Genomic DNA, 22,858 nt, shown 5'->3' with positions numbered 1-22,858 from the left:
CTTCTCTCACTGTGGTAGTCTCAGACTGGAAAAGCACCAAGGTCATAGAGCAACCTGGGGGAGGGGGACTCTAATCATTCACACTAATAAAGGTCACCTGGGGGAGGGGATTCTAACCATTCACACTAACTAAGGTCACCTGGGGGAGGGGGGGACTCTATTTACACTAACTAAGGTCACCTGGGGGAGGAGGACTCTAATCATTCATACTAACTAAGGTCACCTGGGGGAGGGGGACTCTATTCACACTAACTAAGGTCACCTGGGGGAGGGGGACTATTCACACTAAGGTCACCTGGGGGAGGGGGACTCTATTCACACTGACTAAGGTCACCTGGGGGAGGGGGACTCTCTTCACACTGACTAAGGTCACCTGGGGGAGGGGGACTATTCACACTAAGGTCACCTGGGGGAGGGGGACTATTCACACTGACTAAGGTCACCTGGGGGAGGGGGACTATTCACACTAAGGAAACCTGGGGGAGGGGGGACTATTCACACTAAGGTCACCTGGGGGAGGGGGACTATTCACACCTAACTGAATCTTCAGTCTTCCCAGGTGGCTCAGTGGTAAATAATCCGTCTGCCAACACAGGAGACACAGGTTCGATGCTCGCATAGGGAAGATCCTCTGGAGGAGGAAATGGCAACCCACTCCAGCATTCTTGCCTGGAAAATCCCATGGTCAGAGGAACCTGATGGGCTACAATCCATGGGGTCGCACAGAGTCAGACACGACTTAATGACTAAACGACAACAAAATGAATCCTCAACTACTGTTGAGTTCTAAGAGTAATGTATTTTGTAGCTAAGTTAGGGTCCTGGATAGAACAGGTATTTACTAGGTATTATTATCCACTCCCAAACACAATACCAAGTATTGCTTAATCTAGGTAGGCTACTGTCACAAAATTTCCCTAAATTCCTACTACAAATGTACATCTGTGCTAGTCATCACACATTAACCTAGAAACTGTGACATGACTCCTGCCTTAAAGGGAAACCAGATGTTCCATACAAAGAAACTAGGAACATACAATTTATAAACAACCCTGAATTTTTATTCTGTTAGCCAGAAGGAAGACATTGAAAAAAGTTTTGGGTTTTTTTTTAATGTTAAAGAAAGTAATCTCCTTCCCTTCCAACAGGCATTATTTCCAAGAGATCCTCTGAGAGGATAAAGGCACTAACTCAAGGTGTGATTTTGCTGAATAATTTTTCCTTTTAATGCTTTCTTGTTGAACAGTATACAAAGCAAGGAGAGAAGGGAAAAAGAGAAAATTTTTCTGGAAGACTGAAAAACAACATCATTATTGTTATATCTTCCAAACCTAAACAAAACAGACATCTGTAAGCCATTACGTAACAAATTATTAATCAGATATTTTTATTAATTGTATTAATCAGATTTTTTCCAGTCCTGGATTAAGAAAATCACTGAAAAACAGACATTTAAATTTACCTAAAATTGAGTTTATGAATATGACAGGTTTTCTCCTGGAAAAAGAGAAAAATTCTCAACCTTCAAAGTAATTATAATTGGAACTGAGGAACAATATGAAAAACATTTTGTTATTCAACCTAATGCCTTCCACATGTTAACTCCTGAAGTGATTTCTCCTTTTGAAATAAGGCAACCTCAGAGTGAAACATTTTTCTATGCTTGACAAAGCAGATGCTTTTTGATGAACCGAGATATTTTCCTTTAAAAATCAGTAGCAAAGTTATCAAGTCCTATAAATGATACTAAAGCCACCTCTTTTCAAAACAGACCACAGTACTAGTCACTTAACAACATACCTCTTAAGGAGCTGGGAAAAAAGCTTAAAGATAAATGCTCTACCATATTAGTTATTAAGTCTAATTAATAATACTGACACATAGAAATGTCTTAAACTATTCTCTATGCCTTTTTGAAGCTTAACACACTACAACAACTATACTAAAAAAAACTGACTAAAATCCTTCATCCTAAAACTCAGTGTCAATAATGACTGGCATGAGTAAAACTGCCACAAACAAAAACAAAAATACACTAAAAGCTGGGACTTGTATCACTTTATTCTTGCCAAATCCTGAAACTGGTAGTATTTCTATGACTACTTTCTCTGACCCTGAAACATTCAAGTTATTTTTTTTAAAAACCTGGATATTATTTAGGAAGAATTACCTAAATTTCAAACAAAATCTAATCAAATAACTAATAAGCAATTATTTAAAAGGGCACCTTTAGTTGTTTCACTATGAATTAGGTCCTCAACTACAAAGAAAACTGTAGCTGGCAGTTATGAGATCCTTCCCTGCAGTCAACAGGGCTCCCACTGCCACCCAACATCCAGCCATACCCCTGCCATTCTGTTCCAACTTACACACAGGTAAGCCTAGTTCACTGGTCCGAGGGTCATTTCAAATGTCTCTCTTCTCAATGGCAGTCGTTGGCCATCTTCTCAAGAGAGACAAACACCCAGTGTTTATTTCTGTTTGGAGGGAAGGTGGAGTGGAGTACGCATTGTAGTGGCCACTACAGCAGCTTATTCGTTCGAAGAACAAAGCGCTCAGGCACAAACTAAGCCCTTCCTTCTCCGATCACTAGGAAGCACTGCAAATTGACCACACTGTTCCCACTGTCAAACATGACGCACGTCAGACATCTAAGCCATACTCCACTCCCTGATGAATGCTTAGGCTGGTCTAACCCCTAACTTCCCTACAACAGCAAGCGGGTCAGCTAGGGCAAAGATGTTCTGCCCACAGGAGAGGCGGCAGGGAGAGGGCAAACGCTAGTCAGGGCTTGAGTTCTCAATGCTTTCTCCCTCCTCAGATCCTCCAAAAGCCCCTGCCGGCAGCCCCCATCTCACGGGACACCGTGTCAGTCTGTGGACAGATTTAAGATTTTTCCAATTTAAACAAAAAACATCCAGAAACCAGCACCTAGTAAAGACTGGAAAAGGAAATTAAAATAGGTCAAATCAGTTTATAGAAAGATGTAAAATACTCAACGCAATGCAGCCAAATTCATATCGAGTCATTTAGACTGTCACAGCCTTGAACTTTAGCCTTTCAGAAGATGAACTGTGCAATTCCGAAAAATGGTCTCAAATAAAATATACAGTATGTTTTGCATATTTTCTCACTCTTTTTAATAAGTAAACATTTCTACAACAAAAATATAGTGAACACTATCCAGAGTTCCTTTACTGTTAGAAAGAAGACACATGGAAAAAATTTTTTCTCCAGCTGCTAAAAAGAAGCCTTTTAATTTATGTTTTCATATTTCTAGGACTAAGCTGGTTCACAGTTGAGATAAATCCCTTAAGTGAGAAATGTAGGACAAGGAATAAAGTAGGTATAGTAATGGTAAGTATGTGGGCTGGTTCCCTCGTAGTGCATTTTTAAGAAAACAATTATAATGTAAGTAATAAATAGTCATAGAATGTATAAAGAAATAGTCCCCTAGTTATAATGGCCAGTATAATAAACTTAGCCAACTTGAATCAAACACAAGGGTGTCGTGAAACAGAGACACTCCTCCCAACAGGAGGGGGCTTCCTTCTCAGGTAACAGTGTTTTATTGGGAATTCTGCACAAAATTAGAATACAATCTTGGTAAATGAAAGCACTATTTCATGTACTTGGATGAACGAAATTACAACTGAAGAATTAATCCAGATAGACAAGCATGCATAAATATCTGCTGTTTGAACTAGAAAGAGTAAAATAGGAAAGATCAAATTAACATCAGCTATTAAACTCCTCCAGATAATATAATCAAAACAAATTAGTTATAATGACCAAATCTAACATTTCTCTTCTATTACCTAAGGAGACCATACAATTTATCTTCCAAACTAGGAAGTTATTCTGGGACACTCTGTCCAGAATAGGATGTATGGTCACTCTAAAAAGAAATTCATCTGCCATTTTTTAAAAACCAAACAAAAAACAAGTAAAACAATCCCTAAAGCCATCAGGGCTCCAAGTCATAATCAAGTCAATGAGGCACGTGGACTGACAAAGAGTAGAACACAACGACTCTCAAAGTGACCAAACCACAATCTTTTTAGCTTTGGGCTCAAAAAGTACAATCTGAACAGGCAGAACCCAGTACTGTCAAAAGTAGGCTTGCCAAGTCTCGTGCATTTTCTGACCCAACGGTTTGATAAGGAGTAAGTACGCCTAGGAAGTTCGTCATCTTGCCCAGTGCAACAGGCAGGTGTTCAGTAAATGTCACTTCACCGTCTACAACTTGCATAGACTGGAAGTGGTGCCATCAGCCTCTTTCAAATTAAACTGCCAACGATACCCCCAAGGCATTTTAGGAGCATCTTGTGCTGTGCTTGCTGCGTGCTTAGTTGTTCAGTCGTGTCCAACTCTTGCGACCCCATAGTCTGTAGCCCGCCAGGCTCCTCTGTCTATGGGATTCTCCAGGCAAGAATACTGGAGTGGGCTGTCATTTCCTTCTCCAGTCCAACTTTTTAGGACCCCACAGACTGTAGCCCTCCAGGCTGCTCTGTCCATGGAACCTTCTAGGCAAGAATACTGGAGTGGGTTGCCATTCCCTTCTCCATAGGAGCTTCTTAGAAGTTATTTATTGATAAAAAAAGAAATAGATAAAATAATGTATTAAATATGCAATTCTCTCACGAATATTTCAAACTAACTCCCAACCACCTCTTCAACTATTAGTGCCTATCTACATCACTTCATTCAAATAAAACTCACTCAAGCAAAACTCAAGAGAAAAAAAAAAACTCACTAAATTTATATAAAAATCTACTTTTCAGACATATTTTTCACTTTCGTCATCTTGATTTCAAGTCCAATAGAGCCAATTCCACTAGTGGAATAGGCTATTCATGCTTGGTATGTAAATACTCGAAACAGGACCTTCCGTTGCCCAACCCCTGCTTACCTTAAAAATGTAGAGCTTGGCTATGAGAGCAAGAGACACCAAAACAAAAGCTGAGTGCTTCTAATACAACTTAGATCAGTTCTTAGATCAAATTACAAATGGAGCTGGAGACATTGTATGTAGTCATATAACAGTCCCTAAAACTTTTAAGGAGCCTGCCCTTAAATTTCTTTGGCAAAGTATTTCTACTATACCTACAATCTCACTATTCAAGCTTTTGGAAGTATATAAGAAATGTCTGAAGCCCTGAATTAAACTCAAATGGCTTATTCTGAGGGTTTATATTCTGAGGGTTCCTAGTCACCGTGTCCCAGCACAGGGGCAGGAGGTGAGGCAGAATGAGCAGGGATTTAAAGCCCTGCTCTAGCAGCCTCGACCAAACAGAGCAGCTCTATACTCTCAGCAAAGTACTGCTGGGAGAGGGGTTAGGAGGGATGACTTCCCAGGTAAGTAAATTAATTCTTCAAATAAAATTTTCTTCACCTGGAAAAGTTCATAAACCACCAGACTTATCACTTCACCCATACACAAACACCCCTGAGATACAGTCATTTTGACTTGCTTCTACCACTGCCAGAGTGTGGCTCACAATGGGTCTTTCTGGTTTTGGTTGTTCTTCTAAAGAAGTCTCAGCTAATGAAGAAGGTCTTTTGGGTATGGTGGCAACTTTGAAACTACTGCTGGTTTCAACATTTATTGGATGATACCAGAACATGTGTATGGAGCAAACTCCAATAACCTATTTCTTTCAGAGCAATGAAAACATAAAATAACAGAGTTGTAGCGCCTATGGTACCATATTATGTAATCCCAATGACTAAACATTGGTGTTAATTTTGAATGGGGAAGAATTCAAGAGGCTCAGTGCGGTTAGATTGTAAAAGATTGATTATCACGTAAGTTATACATAATGGAGATTAAAAAATAAAAACTTGGCACTAAGTCCTGACACCTTGTAGGTACCGTGCTTAAAGTGCTGTCTGCATTACTTTAATCCTCACAATAATTGTGGGAGAAGTACATTATGATCATATTACACACAAGAAAACTGAAATCAGTGAGGTAGTGTAACACCCCAGGATACAGTTATTTGTGTTTACATATGGATTTGTACCCCCATTTGTGTCTAAACTGCTTCTTCCCTTAATCACTATACAATACTATCTTTAATGAAAAGGGCAATTTATTAACAGAAACAATATTAATAAAAGTCATTCAACATCAACATTAAAAAGTTTAAAAATTTTTGAGCTTGCAAACACCTAAGATGTATAAATAACAAATGTTAAACAGAAGAGACTGCAGAAAATGCACAGGATAAAGTCCAACTGAAGTATCTATGTATGATCATACATGATGGATATACGTATGAAGAAAATAAAGAGATTAAAACAAAAAGAAGTCCCAGGCACAAGCTTCCTATGTAAGTAAAAACGTGCAGATCAGAAAATTCAGCTAGAAGACGAAGGTTTAACCAGTTTCTCATCCAAGATGAAGGCTTTTGCCTCCATTCTCTTTTTCAGTGTTAGAATTAAAATATTAACTCTCAAAGTCTATTCTACACCTGACCTTGTTACCATGGCTATATGCGTCTCAGTCATCCTTCTTTCTTCTGCTAACTTCCTTCCTCTGCTAACTTCCATCTTTAAGACATTAGACATTAAGATTGAAAGAATTAACTCAGTGATTTATAGATATGAGTTCTCATAGTAAAATCTACAGACCACTCTTCTTACTGAATGAACTGTTTGTAACTACCTATCCTTTTCCCTGGGAGTATGCATAATTTGGTTCATCACCCTTGAAACTATTCCACTGAATTCCTCATCTCAGAGAATGTCAATTCCATCCTCACTATTACTGTTTCAGTCAAAAATTAACAGCCATCCTTGAAGGTCTGGGCTTCCCTTGTGGCTCAGACAGTAAAGAATCCACCTGCGAAAAAAAGAAAAAGAATCTACCTGCAATGCTGGTGATCCAGGTTCAATCCCTGGGTTGGGGAGATCTCCTGGAGAAGGGAAAGACTCCCCACTCCAGTATTCTGACCTGGAGAATTCCATGGACTGCATAGACCACGGGGCTGCAAAGAGTCGGACATGACTGAGCCACTTTCACTTGAAGGCTTGCTCACTTTCCCTCAACCCACACACAGTCAATCCATTAGTAAAATCTGCTGGCTTTAGCTCAAAAATATATCCACAATCAGAACATTTATAATCTCAACTGCTAGCACCCTGACCTTTTGGCTCAAAGGTCATTTCCCTAACCATCTCCATCTCTCCTTATCCTGAGTTATTTTTCCCCCAACAGCATGCAACAACTTCTAACATACTTCAATAAATCTTCGTTATGTTTACTGTCACCTCATTATCAGAATGTTAAATTCCATGAGGGCAGAGACCCATCTCTCAGGCTCACAGATGTGGCTGGTCTGTCTAGAACATCATCTTACATACTATATGCTCAAATGTTTGTTAAATGAATCTAATATTAATGAGTAAGCACCTTATCAAGAGTGTTAAACTTCCAATTGTCTATACACTCATCAACAATTGGGTTTTAAAGCAGTAACAGAAGGTAGATTAAAAGGCCAAGAAGTAGGTTAAGCATTTCCTCCCTTAGCAAAGTGATTTGCAATCTCAAACAGCACTGGTTCAGAGTGTGCAGAATGACAAGGCAGATCAGACTAGGCAAGCATGCTGCCCTTTGTTCAGATGAAAACCTCAGTGGGCCATGACCCAGGAGAAACCTGTCTGGAGCCACCATCTCATCTCATCCACCTACCTATGTTCCTTCATGTGCTAGCTCCACTTCACAATGTGTCCCAGATCTCACCTCTGCAACCGCCAACGGCCACCTCACCGTAAGCAGTGGCACGTTCTTCGTGTGTTACAGCTGTTTCCATGCTGGTGTGGGCAAGCAGCACCTCCCTCAGCAACCTCGACACAGGCCCCAGCCTCCTGTTGATGTCAACGCAGGAAGAAATCTCCCATCTCTGCCTCTCCACTAACACTTGAAGAGTTCACTAAAAACTTACTTTAATAACTAGCACTTCCCAACTCGAGTGCCAGGCACCATTTTTATACTACATGCACCAGATCATTTAATCCTCATAAAATCCCCCAAGAGGTCGGCATGGTAACTGCTCCAAATTTGAGGACATATTAAAAGAATTACAAAGGAAGCCCAGAACCATCCTCTGTGAAGTAAAGATGAAGAATGTGTCCTTTCACAACACTCCCCAGGAAGATATACGTAAAAAGTAGAAATAAATATATCTCAGAAAAATAAAATCTGCCAATCAATTCAGGGGAAACGATGCAATCTGAGAATCATCTTCTGTAATCCCTAATGAAATAACGTTCTGAGGCAATGATTATGCTTGATGCTAGAAGGTGAAAACATTTGATGGGGACTTCAGAATGGATGAATGAAGCTGACAACAGCTGCCTCATGACATGATGCTATACCCCAGAACGCTTGCAAAAACATCAAGTAAATACAACCTGTCGACTCTGCTTGGATTCAGGTTCAAGCAAGTCAACTGCAGAGACACATCTAAGACAATTTAGGACATTTGAATATGGGTATCAGATGTTAAGGAATTATGGTTAAGTGGCATAAAGGCACTGTTTTGTTTGTTTTTTTTTAAGCCCTTACCTTTTAGATATATACTAAATATTTACAGGTGAATTTTTCTGTCTGCATTTGCTTTAAAGGACTCCAGCAAAAACTGATTTAGTATGTGCATGCACACACACGCACACATGTGTGAGCTGCTCAGTTGTGTCCAGCTCTTTGTAACCCCAACTGATTCAGAATTATCAATAAATGCTAAATCTGGTGGAAGACTGCTGGAGAAAGAATATTCAGTCTCAAGTTTGTCACTCCATAAATCCTTAATAATTTCTAAAAGAAAAAAAGTACATTAATAATGGAACAATCTGGTGAATATCACCTTAACCAAATGACTATGTGACATCCCCAACAATGGGACAAACTGACCTGTCTCCTGGTATAATACATTGATATCCCTGTGTAATATTCCTGCCAACAATGTTTAACCTATCTCTAATCATGAGAAAGCAACTAGACAAATTCAAATCTAGGGACTCTCCAGACTAGAGGGCCTGGAGTCTTCAAAGTGACACTGTCTTTAATGACAAAGAATGGTTCAAGATCTGTTCAAGATCAAGGAGACTAAATAACAACCAAATGCATGAACCTTGATTGAATACTGAATTAAAGAACTAAAGGTTAACACTGGAATAAGGTAAACTTGAACACAAACTGAACATTCTGCAATTGTATTGTAGTAATGTCAAACTTGTAATGGTCATGCTCTGTTTAGAAAGTTCTTATTCCTAAGAAAGGCAGGTCAACAATACCTGCAACAGATGGTACAGAGAAAGAGCCAATAAGGCAAATTTTAATCACCAGTGATCTATGGGAAAAGCATACAAGTGTTAATTTAATGGTTCTTATAACTCTTCTAAAGCTGTAAAATTTTCAGAAAAAAAAATATAAAGTACTCCAGCAAAAAATAAACGAATAAAGGGAAGGGGTGGTGGAGATAAAGCAAGAGTGGTAAACATTGATAACTGTTGAAGCTGGGTGATAGGTACAATACAGAGATTCGTTAAACGAGTTACTTCTGTGTATGCTCGAGCCCATGTCTTTAATTCTCACTTCTACAAAACAGAAAAAAACATGTACTTCAAGCCAACATCATCAAGACAGATTACTAATCAAGGTAGATTACTAGGTAAAAGTCCTGTGGGGAAAAAGTAAGCATTAAACAACCATCATATATAGTCAATTCTTTCGGGAAGGCTTGGAGACGACCTATAAAATAGAAGCCTGCTAGATTGAATGCATGTTAATATAATCACTCCAACACGTCTGCACTCATCTCTGCTCTTCTGCCCAGAGCTAGTGGCCAAGGCTCGCTCCCTCGCTGAAGTCTCAGTCTTGCCCGAGCACTGTAACAAAAATATATTAGGCCACATTTTGTCCCTTTATCCTGATGTTTCTCTTCACAGCATCTGCTAGTCTGTCTCCCTCATTAGAATGTAAGCCCCAGGAAAGCTGGAACTTTGTCCTATAGTCTACAACACATAGTAGTGGTAGGCACTCAAAATAGATATGGAACACTTCCTTCGATCTAAAGCGACTTTTTCGCTCTAATACTATTACAGTGGATGCAGTGATCAAAAGTTTAGCTTCTAGCTTTGAGACTGCCTTTAGGATCCTAACTCGGCACCTTACTGAGCTGTGTGGTTCCGGGTACCTTTCTGCTTCAGTGTTTTCATGTGTAAAATGGAGAATACACACACACACACACACACAATACACACAACTTGCTTAAACCAGCCACTGAGGATGAGGTATTACAAGCCGTAAGTTTTATAGATGTAGGACACCCAACCACATCAACTTGTGGTGGTTTACCTTCATGTTTTCCGTTCCTATCCTACTTGGTTCCAATTTTATGTTCCTAGAAAAACTGTTCCTAGAAGAAGAGAAGCCAAGAAGTTTCTCATTTTTCCATGAGACTGAGGCCGGAAAATGTAAACACAAGAGTCTTCCTGGTAAACCAGATTCTAACTCCCAGAAGCCCAAGTCATAAAACAGAAGATCCTGAAATTGGGATGATTCCTCAGGCAGATGCTTTTGGTTAGAAAACTTTTAAATCTTCTAATCTTCTCAAAGGTTTGGGGAATACAGGGTTTTCAAGAACTAAACAACAGGACTATAAACAGGGAACAGTTTTTGGAAGGAATGGTCGAGTTTATGCCCTGAACAGAACCGAAGAAATGAACATAAAACTGAGGCATGGTTTTGCAGATTACAAATGCAGCTGATTTTTCTCTTACATTTCAAAGATAGAACAAGTAAAATACAGAGAAATAAGATCAGAAATGCTTTCTTGGATGTCAGAAGGCAGGAGATCTTGAAATTGTAAGTAGCTTCCAGTTATTTCATCCAAATCAGATAAAATATTTAATAAAGGAAAGGGTATTAGGAGAAATTTCTTCGCTTTAATCTTCTTAAACTGGATTTGCACAAACTCCTGGTCCTCAGTCTATACATAAGAATGGCATCCCTGAAACCAATCAGGCTACTAGAGTCTCGTGAACTAAAGATCATCCCTGATGGAAACTCAGCATTCTAAGTTTTCAAAGTTACAAAACTGCACTCTCATGTCACTGCCAACAAAACAGAAAACAAGCAGTATACTAGCACAAAAGAATGAGAATCAGAACCACCTACTACTGGTCATATATTTACCTTGGTTGAAGCCAACTTTCTTAAAAGGACACTGAAGTACACCTTTCCTGTAATACATGTTTGACAAAGATCCTACCTCCAGACTTAGCTGACCACCACCCAGCCAAGGTGTCCCTGTACTGAACTACTTCCACAGCAACCTGGCTGTCAGAGCTGCCCTCGGGTTTCTACACCTGACAAAAATCAAAGCATTTTAATAGCCAAGGAGACACTTTAAACATCGAAGTCTAAACAAAGACAAAACCAGGAATTTTTTATTTTTTTGGCTGCACCATGGGGCTTTGTAGGATCTTTGTTCCCTGGCCAGACATCAAACCTGCACACTCAGCAGCGACAGCTCGGAGTCCTAACAACTGGACTGCCAGGGAATTCAAAACCAGGAATTCTTGAAGCCAGGGCAGAAACAGGCAAATGCCACTTTATGAGCATTGAGTGCTGCAGATGGAGGTTTTAAGAAGTCTCTGCTTTCACTTGCAATTCCATTTTTAAGCTCTCATCCGTGTCAATCTCTACTGAAATGTTCCCAAAGTGGGTAGGGATTCCCTTAACTAGGGCACTGTAATCATAATAAAAATGATAGGGGAGATGAGTGGGAACAAGGCAATTGTACTCTGGACTTGAAAGGTAGGGAAGAACAAACTGGACCTGAGTTTATTTGCAATCTGCTATTGAGTACCTGGAGTGGGAGTGGGGAAGTAACAAAGACAAAAAGGGAAAGTCAGTCAGGGTAATGATTTGGCTTCCGTTCTATGGAAACATGAAGCCTGGCCAAAAATTGTAATGCCACATCATCCCCTTGTTCTACACTCTGACTAGAGGAACACCTAATTTTTTTCATAGTAATACTATATTCCAAGGATCATGTAAGTTAATGTGAATTACCCTGATACACCCTGAGGGAAAATGTCATCTTCTAGATAAAGCAAACTCTTTCAAGTAGCAGTATTTCAAACCTGTAGGACTTCAGTACAGCAGATGTAAACCAAACTGTACTAAGGCATCCTTAAAATAAGCAATCACCCAGACATCTAAAGAGAAAGTGAACTACAAATACCAATTTCTGACAGTTCACACTAAGTCATACCTCAGTCTGTGCGACTCTCTGAAGTCTGTATGTACACTTGGCCTAAATGGGCATACATAATCCACTAGTCCAAAACTAGATATAAACTGATACTTCTTTTAAAGACCTGGATGTGTTTGCCATTTACTATTAGTCCTATTGTAAATCAATGGTCAATTAACTAGATGGGTTCTGTCAATGTGAGCAGCAATTTCTGTAACCTAAATGCTGAAAGAGGTCCAAAGGCAATTAAGGATGTCTTTAAAGAACATCTGAAACCCATTATCTAAATCAGAAATTACCCAATGTTAGGCAAATCTGACCAACAGATACATTTCCTTAGATCCACAGTGCTTCGATATTTTTGTTGCAAACATCTAAAAATGTAACAAAGACAAAAAGGAACCCCAAAAAATCAGCTTCCTGTAACATCTGGAGTTTTGGCTAAGAATAGGATAAAAACAAGGTGGCAAATCCAGGCCCGCACTTCCCACGGCAATAATACACTGTAGTGGTAGGCACCAGCACCACCATGAGCGAGCAAGCGCGCACGCGCGCACACACACGCACACACCTGTAGCAGCTCTACCATTTTGCCACAGCCCCACTAACCCTGTTCAGTCTTTGAATTACATTACAAACTGCAACAAAATAACCTAAGGTTAATTCATACTTACCAGTTTTAAAACACAGAAGTCAAAAAGAATTCAACACATAACCTTTCTATTCCTTAGACAACTTTGTTAAACAGTTTTCACATTAACTCACATATTTACTTCACACTGCCATCTCCAAACACAATGAAAATGATTTTAAAATTACCAGTGTTACTATTCAATCTTCTTAGTCACATTCTTATTTCTTCATCCACTATCATACACTCACACACACACATTTCTCAATCTGCTTCATAAGTGCCTGATATGCTGTATCATCCAATATCTCATTATGGAGCTTCAGAGTAAAATAATCGGGTACAAAAAAAAGTCACAAATTAAGTCTGAAACAAAGTTGGACTTCAGAGGATGACAGTTAAATATACATCAAAATAAAATGTGCATTCTCTTGTAAATTGGTCTTGCAGATTTGGATCATAGGTCCCTCTGGCTTAGAAGATAATTATTTAAAATTCAATCATGTTAATGATATATATACATTCCAGCAATATATGCTATAATGCCAAATACTGTTTTATTTTAATTCCTTTATAAAAATAAAATCTGTACCAATAGGAATGGAAAAAAACTTAAGAAATCAACTATTAAATGGAAAGGTGTAGTCTTATAATACATTGCTCCATCAAAAATTATAAGTTAAAAAAATAAATGAACAGAAAAATACTAACTGAAGGTATCACACAGCAACAGAAATCAATTAGGCTATGATCCACCAGCTCCATGTGTCGATTTTACTGAAACAAGGTCATCCCTGAAGTTTCAGCAGCAATTCGGCAAACAGCAATCAAAATTTACTTGAAGATTAAAATACTAAGCTTTCCCCTCACCTGCCTCAAATTACTTTGACACTTACGAGCCTCTCCAAAGTAATTCTTTTCTTTAGATTTTCTTCACTTTCTCCAACCTTCTCCTCACTTGAAAAACACATAAGTCTAACTGATTACTAGTTCTACAAGGTCAGATGAGAGACAGAGATGAACACAAAGTCCAGCTTCAAATAGTTTAGTTCTTGATGAGGAATCCCAGTGCACTCAGCCTGGCAAAGACCGGCAGCTGCTGAATCAACGTTGCACATCTGTCTGACAGGCCGTTCCAAGCAGTGGAGTTCATTCACTGGACCCCTCACAAACATTCTACATTTCACAGATACAAAAGCTCAACCTTACTACAAGTGATTAGAAAGTATGGCTCATGTTCACTTCAAAAACTTTCATATTCATTTCAAAAACTTCTGAGCAAGTGCTATATTCCAGGTTTGACTCAAGTCTTGGATTCTGGTAGCTTACACATTAACAAAATTTACCTTTTGGAGTCTCTTCATTAATAAAGCGGGAATAATAGAAAATTACACAATAAAGTTTAATACCCTGCCTGAGAGCACAAAGGTACCTTAATGACATACTGAACACCTACTACCTCCAAGGTTATGCTACCAATTTATCTTCAAAGACCCTCCAATTGACAGATCACTCCCATTTCACAGACAGGAATGAGGATCCAAGAGGGTTACTATTCCTTGCAGGTAGGTGCCAGGAACCAAACCCAAGTTCACTGTCTCTAAAGCTCTTCTGCTGCCCCAGAGTCAGTTCTTTGTTTATTCCAACATAGCACAACCAGGACCTTCATTTCGAATCTTTTGTCCTTCTACTCATTGAGAAAACAAAAACTGGAGCACTTACTGAAGCGGAAGCATCTGTATCCAAAACAATCACACACAAAAGTATTAAGTAAAAAAATGGGTTAAAGCGACAATAGGAAATTTTTAAAAAAATATACATACCTTAAACATTTTACCTACATGTAATATATAAATTTATTTCCCAATCTGAGTATGGGGTCAAGCACTTGGGAGAACAGGACTGATGACGTAGAGCTCCTTGCTGACCGACGTTCCTTCTGCTTGATCTAAACTGTTATCTATAAATCCATCATCTACCATCTCCATTCCAGTTTCACCAAAGTGCAAACCTTTAAGGAGTCCTTGTAAGGCAGTCTACATACAAAATCATCCTGGACTATTGTTATCTTCTTTCCAAAACTTTATAACAACTTTATCTGATTCTACAGTCATTATTTTAGGGACTCACCTTCAGCATTTTTTTTTCCAAAGAATCCAACTTGGTTTTCAGGAGAGAAAAAAAAGTTTGCACTCATTTCATCAGTTTACATATTTAAACTATTATATTATAAAAGCAAGATTACCTGCCATGAAATAGTCGTGGAAACCAACACAACTTCTGGTAAGCATACAACTCCCTCAATGCAACATGTACTGATCTAAAAGCAACTTACTAGCACCAGAGGTCAGCATGCTGTCTCATAGTCAAGAACTGTTTTAGACTGATGAGAACAGGAATCCCCAAGGAAGCTAAATAAGCATCAACCTTGTGGGTAAAGCAGAGCAGACCTGAAACAGACCTGTCCCTCAAGCACATGTAACCTACCAAAGTAGATATGAAACATTCACCAATAAACTGTAACACTAACGAGAAAGCTGTCCACGGGATAAGACACAGAAACACACCATGCAAGTTCAAAGGAAAGACTACAATTCAAAACAGGGCAGGTCCGCAGTATTTGTTTCATATACCAAATGATCAAAATGAACTTGAGGCATGTTTTCTTGGAGATGATCATTCCAAGAAAAGCAGTATCACACAGGCACAAAAGGAAATAAAAGGGAATGATACTTATAGGGATATACAGCAATTTTCTTTACTCAGTACTGTACAAAAATGGAGAATGAAAGAAATTAAAAGATGAAGTTAAAAAAAAAAAAAGATGAGTCGTATCACAGGTGGCGTTAAATGCCAGACTTCATTCCAAGTATCTCTGAGAAAGAGCACATTTCTGAATGTGCTGTAATTTGGCAATGGTGTTGACACAGTCAACTGACATGGGAAGGTGATGAAGTAATCAAAAAAGCATCACTATACAATGGTTTGTATTATTTCCCCAAAAATGCATCCCAGTTTAATTCTTTAAAAGTATTTCAAAAACTTGTATTTTTGCACCCCAGAAAACATATTTAATAGGCATTGATTACCCTCCCCTCAGCAGTACGTTAAAGAGATCAACTAAGAAAGTGCAAGAACCCAAGCAAGAAACCTAAGTAGCTCAGCTAGGTCAGAGAAGAGACTATATGGGAATGAGACTGCAGGAACAAAGAGTTGGATTGGTTTAGCCCCATGTGACAGAAAAGAGGAGCCACAAACAGAAACAACTCAGGCAAGTCTGGGGGTAGGCAACTCAACCAAGTTTGAACCAAACCGAGCTAGCAGTGTCATGGGAACATCCAGGAGGCTATAACCAGCACAGAAAAGCACAGAACGCCACAGTTCTCGGCTTGCTACCAAAGAAAGGCAAACTATATGAAGGCAAAGGTACAGTATAGAAAAAGGAGGGAAAGGAAGAAATCAAAGCAGAAATCTCAGGATATAACACCATAAGAAGTTAAGACAAATGGTGAACCTAGGAAATTATGTCTGTTTCCTCTAAATCAGGGGTTTATATAAACAAATGAATAGGGTTATGTTCCAACACACCTGTATTTATGGACTCTGATATCTGAATTTCATAGAACTTCCATAAAATCTTCTTTTAATTTGTTCCCAACTATTTAAAAATGTAAAATCCTTCCTTAATCTCACAGGCCACACAAATGCAGGCAACAGGTCAGATTTGGCCTGTGAGCCATACAGTTCGCCAACTGCTATTTGGAGCACAACAAGGATAACAGGACTGGATTAACTGTCTTTTTCCAAACTTCTGATGGTAGTTTTTCCTTCAGATAAATTGGTAACTTACCAGACAGTCATTAAATGTTAATGACTTCTTTAAATCTGACTAATTCCTTCAATTTGATTCCCCTGAGAAAAGATTAACTACCTGTGTTGGCAACAATCCCTGTTGGTTTAGAATTGCCTTCCACTAAAAAGATGCACTCCTCATGAGGAACAGATAAGTCCTACCTGTACTACAAATATAATGAGGGTACTAGATGAAAAACATTACTCTAGAATTTCTTCATTGCTTTCAAACTTAAGTTTTCCTTGGAGTGATTTTATAATCTAAAGGTTGAGAAGATTCAGTGGTAGTCTGCACGTGAAAACATCTAGATTTTGAAAGGCAATAAACATCTGCATTGAATGTGCAAGTCACAAAGGAAACAAAAAAAGGTTAGTGCAGAAAGTCAAACTTGTGCCCAACAGTCTTCACATATACAAACCACATCTGGTGAAGGCGGCTTCCTCGGCCCCCAGCCACTCCTTGTGCCTTAGCTGTAGCTCAAGGGCAGGGACAGCACTCCTTCAATCGCTTGCTGCAGCAGTAAGCTGGAACCCAAGAAAACTTTAGTACCAAGTCAAAGTATGACACTGCTTGCCCACAAGGCTCAGCTCTTTCCTTACGGGGTAACTGTTTTAAGTGATCTGATTCCAAGTAGACAAAACACAAAGGGTGGTTACTGAAGATAAAGATACAAGCTAAGCTGTCAAGGGCAGGCTCGGAGAAGTGGAAAAAAAAAAAAAAGACCAAACAGTCATCTGACAACTAGAACAAGGATGTTTCCATTTGAACTTCTGTCTGCCACCACCTGACAGCAAAAATACCACTAGTTCCTAGTTATCAAATATTGCCAAGCAAGCCAAGCTATAATGACCTAAGGCTGGCCAGTCTCATACTGAGTTCCCAGCTAGACCCTATGCCTCCAGAAAGTATCTAAAATGCTAACAGTTTGGAGAAACTACTTTCACAAAATGCTAAACTTGGGATACAACTCTAGAACACACTTTTGCCAGGTCTTCTAATCAAAAATGCTTGACTAAAGAAAAATATGAGAAACTCTTCCCTACATTATCAGAAAACCTATTGCTTTGTACAATTATAGAAACTAGAATATAACTACATTTCTATTTCTAAATGTAAAAACCCCAAGTCATAAACTCAGCACGTCATAAAACTCTTTACTTGCAAAGAACTATTTCAATGGGCTATCCTTAAAACTTTTAATCTTTCAATAAAATTAAATATGAAAGATATTGAACATAAAATAACTTGTGAAATGTTTTAATTAAAAAGATTTTCAAAGCAGCCATCTGCTTTTACTTCTATTCGAAAAAATATACGAGAATATATAAATGCTATTTTATTGTACACACCTATATTTACTTAGAATTAAACTAAGAATTAGAACTAAACTAATTATTTAAACCATTAACCCAATAACTTGTGAAATGTTTTAATTAAAAAGATTTTCAAAGCAGCCATCTGCTTTTACTTCTATTCGAAAAAATATACGAGAATATATAAATGCTATTTTATTGTACACACCTATATTTACTTAGAATTAAACTAAGAATTAGAACTAAACTAATTATTTAAACCATTAACCTTTAATTCTTCATGGAAAAATTCCTGAGTAGCAATGAGAAGACTTCAGGAAAAAATATTTTCCCAGGGCTTTTACAACTCTAAATATGCCAACTGGTTATCATCCTTTGGGCAAACGTGCTAACACATGTTACGTGTTCCCAAACTAAGTAACCGAAAAATATAAATGTTCTGCATAGATCTCTTTTTAACCTCAAAATTCCTCTTCCTGAGCCTACCCCAAAAGTACAAATTTTTCTACAAAGTTCAGCTTTTCCACATAGTACATGGTTTTAAGTTAAAAAACTGTCAATTCATTCTTTTACCTAGCTTAAATGAAGCGCCCATCTTTTATATCAAATTGCAAAGTGAACTCAACAGACATAAGCAATTTCTCAAACTCTCAAGAGAAGGGACCTCAGAAATCAGAGTCCTATCTCACCCACCAAAGTCATGACCTCTCCTCCTCTCTATCTACCTAAACTTCTCACAACAAGAGGTCAGCAGGGACGTGGAGAGAAAACTCACCATCTCACAGGCAATTTGTTAACTTTTCAGTTGTTGAAAAATGTCTCCCATAGGCTGGACTGAGACTGCCTGCAGTGTGTGGTCTTTCCTCTGCAGCTGTGTCCTTCCACACTACAGCCCTGAACACTGTGTTTGCAAGAAGTGAATGGAGCTTTCACAGTGCTAATCTACGACAAGCTTCTCAAAACCGTTTTATTCTGGAGACTCTTCTACATAATGGTCTAAGACTGGTCTAAGCATCCACCTTCTCAAATGGCTTTAATCATGACCTTTAAAAGTCTAGTTTCACAACATCCATGACTTTACTGCATCAATTTTCAGAATTAAACAGTTATCTACTTTTCACATCAGATTGGTAAAAAAGGGGGGAAATATGGAAATAAGTCAACTTTATACATACATGTTTAATAAAACTCAAGCTAAATGGTACATGCAAGTAAATTTCTTCTTGGGAGGTCTGGCATCTACATTCCTAAGGGCACAGACTTGCAAGTGCAAAAAAAGCAGACTCACAGTGACTCCCAACTGCAAACTGAGAAAAAGCACTGTAACGTCTAAGTGACTAACACACAACTGAATATAGTTCAATAAGGATTCATTCTATGTACTACACCCTGAAATCTTCCAATGGGGACCCCTGTAGAGACTGCTACAATGTAGTGGGGCTCCAACACAAGAAATGCTATGAAAGCCTCAACAGAGTATCTGCATCTTAAATTCGACACCTCTTCTATGCTCAATTTTAAGGACTTTGAGCTAGGGAGTCAAAGGAAATGCAATGAGTTGAACAGGGAAAAGTAATACACCCCAAAGAGAGGAGGAATGCTCTTCAGGCCTATGGTGGTGGTTTAGTCACTAAGTCACATCGGGCTCTTTTGCAACCGCATGGACTGTAGCCCACCAGGCTCAAAGGCTCTTCAGGCCTATAGAGTATCCCCCCCAAAAAAGAAACAAGAAAATCTCTCTGGGAATCTATGAAAAGACTGAAAAAATTAAGTCTCAACATGCACATCTGTTTTAAAAATTACCCACAGTATTCCCTCTATTCCAAAATACATAAATGACTTGAGGGAGGTGGAAATTAAGTCATCAAAAAGGTGCACCATAAGAGGCATACACATTTCCAAATCTAAAAATAGATACGCTACTTAAATTGGGGAGTTACACACAATGGGCTACCTACAGAACGACAAAACTGCTGCATATTAGAAAGGAACTTTCCCTAAAGCCTGTCAAAGCTCACAGTGGCATTTTTCATTCATTTCCTCCCTAAGTATTGATCTTATTTTAGAACTCAATTTCCCCAAATTGAAAGCAAGCAGAACTTAGAAGACAGAAGTTTTGTGTGTGTTACTCGAATTGACAACCTACTCAAAAACACGTTTTATGAATACAAAAAAAAGAGTTTTTTTTTTTTTTTTTTTTACTGTTTAATCTTACTTTATTTAGGTCAAGGATCTCTTCAACACAACTTCATCATCATTGTTACAATGTCCTTATTTGTAGCCATGGAGGCCTGCACCTCCAGGCAGGAGTTCACCTTGATTATCTGCAAATAATCACCTTGATTATCCCACACACCTGCCAGGATTTCAAAAAAGGTTAATTGAATTATTATTTTAAGCTGCACTATGTAGCTTATCTGGAGTAAAAAAAATGTGTGTTCCACACCACAGATGACTGAATAATCATCACACAAAAAAAGTATATAATAAATACATTTAACTAACATACTAGAAGCTCTGTGAACAAATGCACAGTACTCAGCAGCTATCCTAAAGATAAAGAGTTCTGAATTTTCATTTCAAAGGTTTATGGAATGAACAAACACTATACACATTGACTCATGATACTTGCTTTCTCCCTAAAACAAGGTGAAACAAAAAAAATTTCAACACATTTCCCAGGTTCTGATACCTCCTAAAACGGGTAAGTTAAAAGGAAGAGTTTTTTTCATTGTTCCTATTCTCTTTAAGCACTGTATTTTAGAGGGAAGTGAGCCAAGAAAGCGGTAATACTCAAGAGGCTAAACAATACAACCTTATCTTCTCCCAAATTCAGGAAGAACAAGCTTGAGGCCACAACAGCATGCCTGACCAGGCTCTCCAGACCTGATCCAGAGACCCGGTGTCTTCCCAGCTCAGTGTGCAAAGAACCAAAATTTTCCTAATGCTCTGGGATTGGTAATTTTCCAATAGCCCCAAATTTAAGTACCATCTAACTTTCTAACAGCTCGTTTTCAACACTGATCCGAAATATACAATGTGCCCCAAGTTTCTGGCGATGTTAAGAAGCTAGCTATGTTCCCAAAGTTCAAACATTAGTATTTTGTTGTTGTTCTTGTCGTCGTTATCTATACCTGCAAGGGAAGGGGGTGGGGGGGAGGGGAAAAAAAAAAGCATACACCACACGCTACGTTACCAAATTCACAGAAGAAGGGGGTTTCGGCGACGGCTTGAGGAGTACCTGACCCAGAACAGAGAACGAAGAACGGCTCCAGGCTGCGGGGTCCCTGTCCTCGGCCGCACCATTCCCTGGAGTGGAACGGGCTTGCAGGATCGCTTAGCATCCCTCCAAATCTGAAATCCCCTACCTCAAGAGCAATCAAAAGCAGGGCGGGGGTGGGGTGGGGGGGGTAGCCAAGTTTCTTCCGGAAGGCGCAAAAAAAAAGGCCACAACTTGGATGAATGAAAACTGGGCTAAGGGCACCCGGAGCAGGACTGCCGCTGAAGTCACAAAAAGAGAAAATCAAAGAATTTTTTTTTTTTTTTTAACGTGAGAGCCGGTTCTACGCGACCGTGGTCCAGACACAACCGCGCGCGCACGCGCACACACACACACACACACACACACACACACACACACACGCTTTGGAGAAGGTTTTATTGAGCACGGACGGTTCCGGGGCGGCCGGCGGGCGCTACAGTGGAAGGCGGGCGGGCGGGCGGCGGAGGCAGGCTGAGGCGAGTGGGCGGCGGCGGAGCGGGGCCGGCGACGAGGCAGCTTCGCGACGGCTGGCGCGCGGGGGACCCTGGGCTCCAGGCCCGCGCTGGCGCGTGTCCTCCCCGCAGACCTTCTCATTGGGATCCGGAGGGCCGGCCCGTCCCCCCACCTCCCATCGCCCGCCCGCCCGCCCGGCGAGGCCGCGTGCGAGGCACACACCCTCCCGCGCCGGCACACCCCCGCCTCCCGCGCGCACGCGGCCTCGCCGGGCAGGCGGGGGCCTCCCCCCACTCCACAAGCGCCCCATCAAACGAGAACGCCCGCTGCCCCAGTCCCCCCGCTTCCCCAACCTCCGGCCCCGCGGGAACTGAGGGAAGGGGCGGCGGCGGCGGCCTAGCGGGGAAGGCGGGCTGAGGTGAGGTGAGGTGGGGGGGGCGGTGGGAAGGTCACTCACCCGCTGCATGGCTTTCAAGATCAAAGCCAGCTCGTAGCGGGGCATGCCCGAACGGATGGCCCGCGGCTTCCGCACCGAGCCGGCTCCCAGGACACCGGAGGAGGGTGGGCTGACCCGCGCGGAGAAGCTGACTGGCTTCACTAACTGGGCCGGAAGGCTCCCGGGCGGCGACAGCACGCTCCGGCCGCGCGAGCCCGGGCTTAAAGCCGCTGGCAGCTGCGCAGACGGGGCTGCCACGCCCCCTCGGCGGGCCACACCCCCTACACGGGCGCCAGGCCACGCCCCCTCCTTAAGGCGGCCGCGCCGCGCCCCCACCGAAAAGCCCGGCTCTCGGCGGCGCCCGGGGACCCTCCCCCTCCCCTCCTCCGCCCCCAGCCCCCGGGCCGGGCCGGCGCCACAGAGCGGGGACGCGCCGCGGGTCTCTCCGACCAGGAGCCGCCGGCAGCCGCCGATCGCCCCCCTCCGACCCTGCTGCCGCTGCGCTGGCTACGTACGCTTCTCGAACCAGCTGGAACTTTCCAGGCCTCCCGTCTCGTCCTGGGCGGCGGGCGAGCCTGCGCCCCCGTGTGCGCGTGCGCTGCGGTGCGGTGCGGTGCGGTGCGGTCCCTGCGCGCGCGCGC

General features: G+C 40.8%; 1 protein-coding gene across 2 annotated transcripts in view; it reads right to left on the bottom strand.

The window, feature by feature from the left end:
• The window catches only part of SLC5A3 (solute carrier family 5 member 3), a 33,834-nt gene extending 11,505 nt beyond the window's left edge, over nt 1-22,329 (bottom strand). The window contains exon 1 of one of the 2 annotated variants that reach the window (XM_020892655.2): nt 22,239-22,329. The gene's annotated coding sequence lies outside the window, so the exon portion shown is untranslated. Of the gene's footprint in view, nt 1-534; nt 4,925-22,238 lie in introns of those variants that run through there. The other variant, XM_020892657.2, reaches the window with a different exon arrangement.
• Nucleotides 22,330-22,858: the final 529 nt, after the last annotated feature.

The sequence above is a fragment of the Odocoileus virginianus genome, chromosome 25 (genome assembly GCF_023699985.2).
Source record: "Odocoileus virginianus isolate 20LAN1187 ecotype Illinois chromosome 25, Ovbor_1.2, whole genome shotgun sequence".
NCBI lineage: Eukaryota > Metazoa > Chordata > Mammalia > Artiodactyla > Cervidae > Odocoileus > Odocoileus virginianus.
This window is presented reverse-complemented; position numbering and strand designations above follow the sequence as displayed.